Raw genomic sequence first — 6,501 nt, 5'->3', positions numbered from 1 at the left:
AAATTTAATCAGAGGGTTTTCTGAAATTAGGGTATTCGAATTAGATTGTGACAAGAGGAAGTTGTTTGAGCAATCACAAGTCAGGGGTGAGCTCCAGAGAGCTTCTTTTCTAGGTCTGTTTTATTCCAAAATTGCTGTGAGTGAGAAGGGCGTAAAACGAGATAGCCAGGGGCAGGCAAGTGTCTCTGACAGGCGCTCGGGCACTCTCTCGAGCAGGACTCTAGAAATGCCCCCTCATTTAACAAATTGCTCCATTAAAAGTCGTAATAGGTCTAAAAGCCATTCTTGAAAGAACTCACAAAGTAATTTGACCCGCATAATCGCCTTGTTAAATTCATCTGATACCATGAGACGGTCGGTGAAATATGCATCGTGCGTTATATTAAAGAGAAAAATACCCTTCAATTGGTATCTGTGTGCACTTTGCAAACGTAGCTATTAGTTGCCTATAAAACTCCTAGACATGATTTGATTTGATTTGATTACCGTTAGGTCATTTTACTTTGTAACATATGGGGGCTGGGGGGGGGAGGGAGGGATGTTGCAGGTCTGCCCCTGCTTACTAGGAAATATTTAAGGAAGAATGTTTTATTTATTAGCATAAAGAGACACTGTGGGTTACTGGGTGATTAAAATGACGATTCAGCTGCCACACTTGTCAAAAATACAGCTGTAATTCAATAGCAAGGCGACAGAGAGTCTCGGAGTTGATCTATGCCTCAGCGAACTGGCTCTGAAAGCAGACACGGCCTCCTCAGAGTGATCTCCACACATCCCTGTAATTGCACATTATCAAAAAAACAAAGAGCCACAGCCGTGAACCCGCAGAGCGATTTCCCAATTATGAATTTGCTTTCTATCTGTGGGAGGCCCGGTATTTCATCTTCGTATTTCCAACATTCCAAATCAATAACCAAGAATGATATTTAATGTCTCTAATCTTTGTGGGGAAACACATTTTTTTTAATTTTTAATTTTTTTTTTGTTTTTATTTTGGAAAGCAGAGAAAAGATTCAGTCGATGTGGTACATGAGAAGTAGGATGGATGGAGGGGATCGAGTGGCCCCGAGCCCATCCCGGGGCCCTGACAGGAGCCTTACCGTGAAGCCTGGGAAGAACAAGCCAAGGGGGGGCTGCGTGATTAAACAGGAGGGAAACTGCTTTTCTAAGGAGCAAAGCCGAGTGGAGGGGCTGAGGCAAGAGGATTGGGCAACTGAGGCCACCAGGATTACACTGTATGGCCTTGTCTCAAAAACCAAAACAGAACAAAAAAAAAAATTAAGACAGGAAATTAAGAAGAAAATTCAATAAATGACCCAAGGCAGACGAGAACCAGCACTTACAGAGTCGTTAAGTGCTGCGTTCGGTAAATACCCTATCCCATTTAATACAGAAAGCTCAAAAGTGAAGAGGAAAAAGAAAATTACTTTTTAAAACGCCGAACTGAACACGATTATTATCTTGTGCTTGTGTTCCTTTGGCGTGCGCCAATTAAGTCCCACAAGTAACCGGTGTTCTCTGAACCAGTTCTAGTAGGGTGGGACGTGAAATTGGCTGGTCTCACTTGTCAGTAAAAGGAGTTCGTGCGATCCCACTGTATCTGCTTTATCAGCCGGATGGTGGAGGTGCACACCTATAAGCCCCAGCACTTGGGAGGCAGAGGCAAACGGATCTGAGTTCCGGGCCAGCCTGGTCTGCAGGGTGAGCTCCAGGCCAGCCAGGGCTACACAGAGAAACTCTGTCTCGAAGAACGACGACAACAACTCACTTTTTAGAAGATAACATTTGATGATAATTTCACCTTGCTTACACGTAGGTATGAAATATCAACTCTATAAAACACCGGCTTGTTGCACGTTCCTTTTTATAACGGGTTTATGGTCATGAGCCACAGCGTAAATAATCAATTAGTTCTTTACTCTTTCATACCGTGTTCTTTGCCGTTCAGGATAAAGTTAGTGATATTTCAAGATAAAGCATTATAGGTTCTGATTTACTTTAATTCCACTTCAGGATATGCTACAGACCCATCTCCGTTACTTTAATGCTGTTGGTCAATAAACCTTCGCCTGCTCAGGAGCGGGTTAGCTCCACAGCGCCCTCTGCTGTGACTGCCAGACTTGACCGCTCTTTCTAACAACGTGGCCCGCAGAGGAGACGAACCCATCTTTTCGACAATGGGTGAGTCATCCCAGATGCAGACGAGACGCTGAACCCAAATCCAAGACAACTTGGAGGTTCCCCGACTGAGCCGAAGGACTTTCTATCCTCCCTTCGGGCTGCCTGAATCTATCAAGTACCGGGCCTTTTACATTTAAGGCTTACAGATCTGACCGATATCTCCCTATTGTCTAATCTCCTTGAGGAGATCATCCTCATTCAACTGTTCAGACCACACCTAAGAGCTGCGATGTCTCTCTTTCCCGTTATATGGGACAGACGGTTCCCAAATAGGCATGAAGGACTAAAGAAGCAGGAGGAAAGAACACAGGATGTCTTTACTACAAAAAGTGAGATGTGATGATGAAAAAGAGAGACTGTGGGTAGCCCTGCACATGGCGAGACACTAGGATCAGTTTGTACAGTCCCAGACTCTCTTTGGGGGAGGGGTAGATCATCTTTCGACCCCCTTCAGCCTCTATCAGGCGGGGCGAAGAACAGAGGATCCCGTTGGAAATTTCCCAGACACCCTCAACTCCTTCTCCACTTTCTGACAAGGATGTTGCTTATGGCTCGCGTTAGAGAAGGATTGCCCTCTGTCCAACATGATGTGACCCGCGGCTTCAGCAGGGGCATCTGTGCCATAACCTGAGGGGGCCACACCAGTGGCACTCACCAGTGGCAATATTTCCCCTGTTCTTAGGGGAATGAGACCCTCGTCTTCATTCCTTAAATATGCTAATCAAAAATGGCACACGCAAACAGTTTTGTGAATTACCTCGGCTACACCAAGTGAAAACAGATACACTGACTTAAAATATAAATGACACACATTTTGGACAGCACATGCACCATTGAAAAACTGAACAGGCTGGGGGCTGGAGGGATGGCTCAGTGCTTACGAGCCCCGATTACTCTTCTAGAGGTCCCTGAGTTCGAATCCTAGCAACCGCATGGTTGCTCACGACCATCTGTAATGGGATCTGATGCCCTCTTCTGGTGTGTCTGAGGACAGCTACAGTGCACTCATATAATAAATAAATACATCTTTTAAAGAAAAACTGAACAGGCTGGGGGTATGTGACTCAGGGTAAAGGCCTTCTGCATTCTGTGGGCACTGTATGCGTAGGTGGTATACAGATATACCTGTAAGCAAAACACCCAGGCACACAAAAGAAACACAGTTTATTTCATTTTAAAATTATATGTATATGTGTGTATATAAGTCATCTGTGTGTGTGTGTGTGTGTGTGTGTGTGTGTGTTTAATCTGTCTGAGGCTAAATTAAAGCACTCTGGAGACAGAGGCAAGCTGATATCCGAGAGTTCAAGGCCATCCTGTCAACAACACAAGTTTCATGACAGCCAGGAGCAGCCGTTCCACGGAGGAATCCCTGTCTCAGAACGCAAAACAAAGCATGGGTAAAAGAAAGGAATTGTGGGATCTGCCCCTGTGCCTGAGGAAAGCTGCTGAGGTCAGGCATGTGTCACCTGTGTCCCTGCGTGGGGGCATAGGAAAGCCATTGCGTGGACTGTGAAGATGAAGCAGCCCAGGTTGTGCTGGAAACTGCACGGTGTTGGAGATGCGGAAGCTATGAAATAAGAGCTGCAGTCAGGAGTGGAAGCAGCCAGAGAAAGAGAGGTTTGTGGTGAAGAGAAGGTGAGAGGAGTTGGAGAGCTGAAGAGTGTTTTTACATCAGGCATGGAGATGCAGTTTGGAGTTTGCCCTGCTGGTTTTTGGTCTTGCTTTGGTCCAGTATTTCCTCACCGTGCTCCCCGCCATGCTCCTTCAGTCCCCTTTGGAATGGCAATGCATATCCTGGGCCATTTAGGTTGCAAGTCTGTGACCCGCTGCTGCTGCTGCTGCTGCTGCTGCTGCTGCTGCTGCTGCTGCTGCTGCTTCTGCTACTCCTGCTGCTCTTCTTCTTCTTCTTCTTCTTCTTCTTCTTCTTCTTCTTCTTCTTCTTCTTCTTCTTCTTCTTCTTCTTCTTCTTCCTCTTCCTCTTCCTCTCAGAACTTTGAACTCTGTACTTGTAAAATGCTGTGACTGTGATAGACTGTGAGGAATTCTGAAGTTGGGCTAAATGCATTTTTTTTTTGCATTATGATATGACTATCAGCTTATGAGGGTCCAGGAGTAGAATGTGGTAGTTTGAGAAGCCACCCATAGATTCATATAATTTAATATAGTCATCAGGGAGTGGCACTATCTGAACGGATTAGAAGAGCTAGGAGCTGTGCCCTTGTAAGAAGAAGTGCGTCACTGGAGGGGTGGGCAACGAGGTTCCAAAAACCTGTGTCAGGCACAGTTTCTCATTTTCTTGGTCTGTAGATCAGTATGTAGCACCATGAGTGAAATGTCCCATTATGCTCCAGGCCATGATGTGGATGAACTAAACCTCTGAAACTGTAAGCAAGTGTCCATGCTTCCTCCTATTAGAGTAGCCTCAGTCACAGGAGCTCTTCACAGCAATAGAACAGTGGCTAAGACAGTGTACATATCCAGAGTCCGGGAGTCAAAGCCGGTTGTCAACCCAGTCCTGTCCTGCAGTCACCTGCCTCTTCTTTTTTGCTTTCAACATGACAGATGCCGCTGTGTCCTTCGCCAAGGACTTCTTGGCTGGTGGAATGGCCGCGGCCATCTTCAAGTTGGTGGTAGCACCCATCGAGCGGGTCAAGCTGCTGCTGCAGGTGCAGCACGCCAGCAAGCAAATCGCGGCAGATAAGCGATACAAGGGCATCGCAGACTGCGTGGTTCGTATCCCCAAGGAACAGGGAGTCCTGTCCTTCTGGCGTGGTAACCTGGCCAATGTCATCAGATACTTCCCCACCCAGGCTCTCAACTTTGCCTTCAAAGATAAATACAAGCAGATCTTTTTGGGTGGTGTGGACAAGAGGACCCAGTTTTGGCGGTACTTTGCAGGGAACCTGGCATCAGGTGGTGCTGCTGGGGCCACATCCTTGTGCTTTGTGTACCCTCTTGATTTTGCCCGTACCTGTCTAGCAGCTGATATGGGCAAAGCTGGAGCTGAAAGGGAATTCAAAGGCCTTGGTGACTGCCTGGTTAAGATCTACAAATCTGATGGGATTAAGGGCCTGTACCAAGGCTTTAATGTGTCAGTGCAGGGCATTATCATCTACCGAGCTGCCTACTTTGGTATCTATGACACTGCAAAGGGAATGCTCCCGGATCCCAAGAATACTCACATCTTCATCAGCTGGAGGATTGCACAGTCTGTCACTGCTGTTGCTGGCCTGACTTCTTATCCTTTTGACACGGTTCGCCGTCGTATGATGATGCAGTCTGGACGCAAAGGAACTGATATCATGTATACAGGCACGCTTGACTGCTGGCGGAAGATCAAGACGAAGGAGGCAAGGCCTTTTTCAAGGGTGCATGGTCCAACGTTCTCAGAGGCATGGGTGGTGCCTTTGTGCTTGTCTTGTATGATGAGATCAAGAAGGACACATAAGTATGTCCTAGGTGTTCTCCCCGAGAACAGACATGTTGTATAACAGACCATATTCTTGAACATTCTGGACAGATTCTCTGGGCTTGTCTGTTTTATCAATGGCAACTATTTACCAGTTGCAAAGTGGGAAGCAATAATATTCATCTGGGGGTTGGGGATTTAGCTCAGTGGTAGAGCGCTTGCCTAGGAAGCGCAAGGCCCTGGGTTCGGTCCCCAGCTCTGAAAAAAAGAACAAAAAAAAAAATAATATTCATCTGACCAGTTTTCTCTTAAAGCCATTTTCATAATGACAATAATGATGGGACTCAATTATATTTTTCATTTCAGTCACTCCTGATAATAAAAAATTGAAGAAATAAAAATATCCAAAACCAAAAAAAAAAGACAGTGTACATATGTGTATACATGTTTGTAAGCATGCATATGATTGTGTAGGTGTCTGTACATGTCTGTGAGCATGTGTCTGCTGTAGATGGCTGGGGTGGGGTGGGACTAATGGGATAGGACACAGGGATCACATAAGACAGGCACAAGACTAGATCCTCTTGCTCTGCCTCTGGAATGCTGGGATTAAAGGCATGTGCCGCCACCTTTAAACTCTCAGGGTGGCTGAATAGCCTTTGAATTCCTGAGCCTCTGGCCTCCATTCCCACCCCACCCCCACTCCAGTAAGCCTGGGCTACGTGTACACCACCATGCCCAGCATCCATTTTATTTATTTTTTTAAAGATCTATTTATTGTTCGGTCCCCAGCTCCAAAAAAAAGAACCAAAAAAAAAAAAAAAAGATCTATTTATTTTTGTATGAGTACACTGTAGCTGTCAGACACACCAGAAGAGGACATCGGATCCCAGATGATTGTGAGCCAC

The 6,501-nt window shown here is 45.9% G+C and overlaps 1 pseudogene across 1 annotated transcript; it reads left to right on the top strand.

Annotated features, from left to right (window-relative positions):
- Positions 1-4,674: 4,674 nt before the first annotated feature.
- Positions 4,675-5,652, top strand: LOC116908905 (annotated as a pseudogene). The gene has a single exon (XR_004389038.1). The product of XR_004389038.1 is annotated as an ADP/ATP translocase 2-like (transcript).
- Positions 5,653-6,501: the final 849 nt, after the last annotated feature.

Source organism: Rattus rattus, chromosome 9 (genome assembly GCF_011064425.1).
Source record: "Rattus rattus isolate New Zealand chromosome 9, Rrattus_CSIRO_v1, whole genome shotgun sequence".
Taxonomy (NCBI): domain Eukaryota; kingdom Metazoa; phylum Chordata; class Mammalia; order Rodentia; family Muridae; genus Rattus; species Rattus rattus.
Note: the sequence above shows the minus strand (reverse complement) of the source record. Positions and strands in the feature narration are given on the sequence as shown.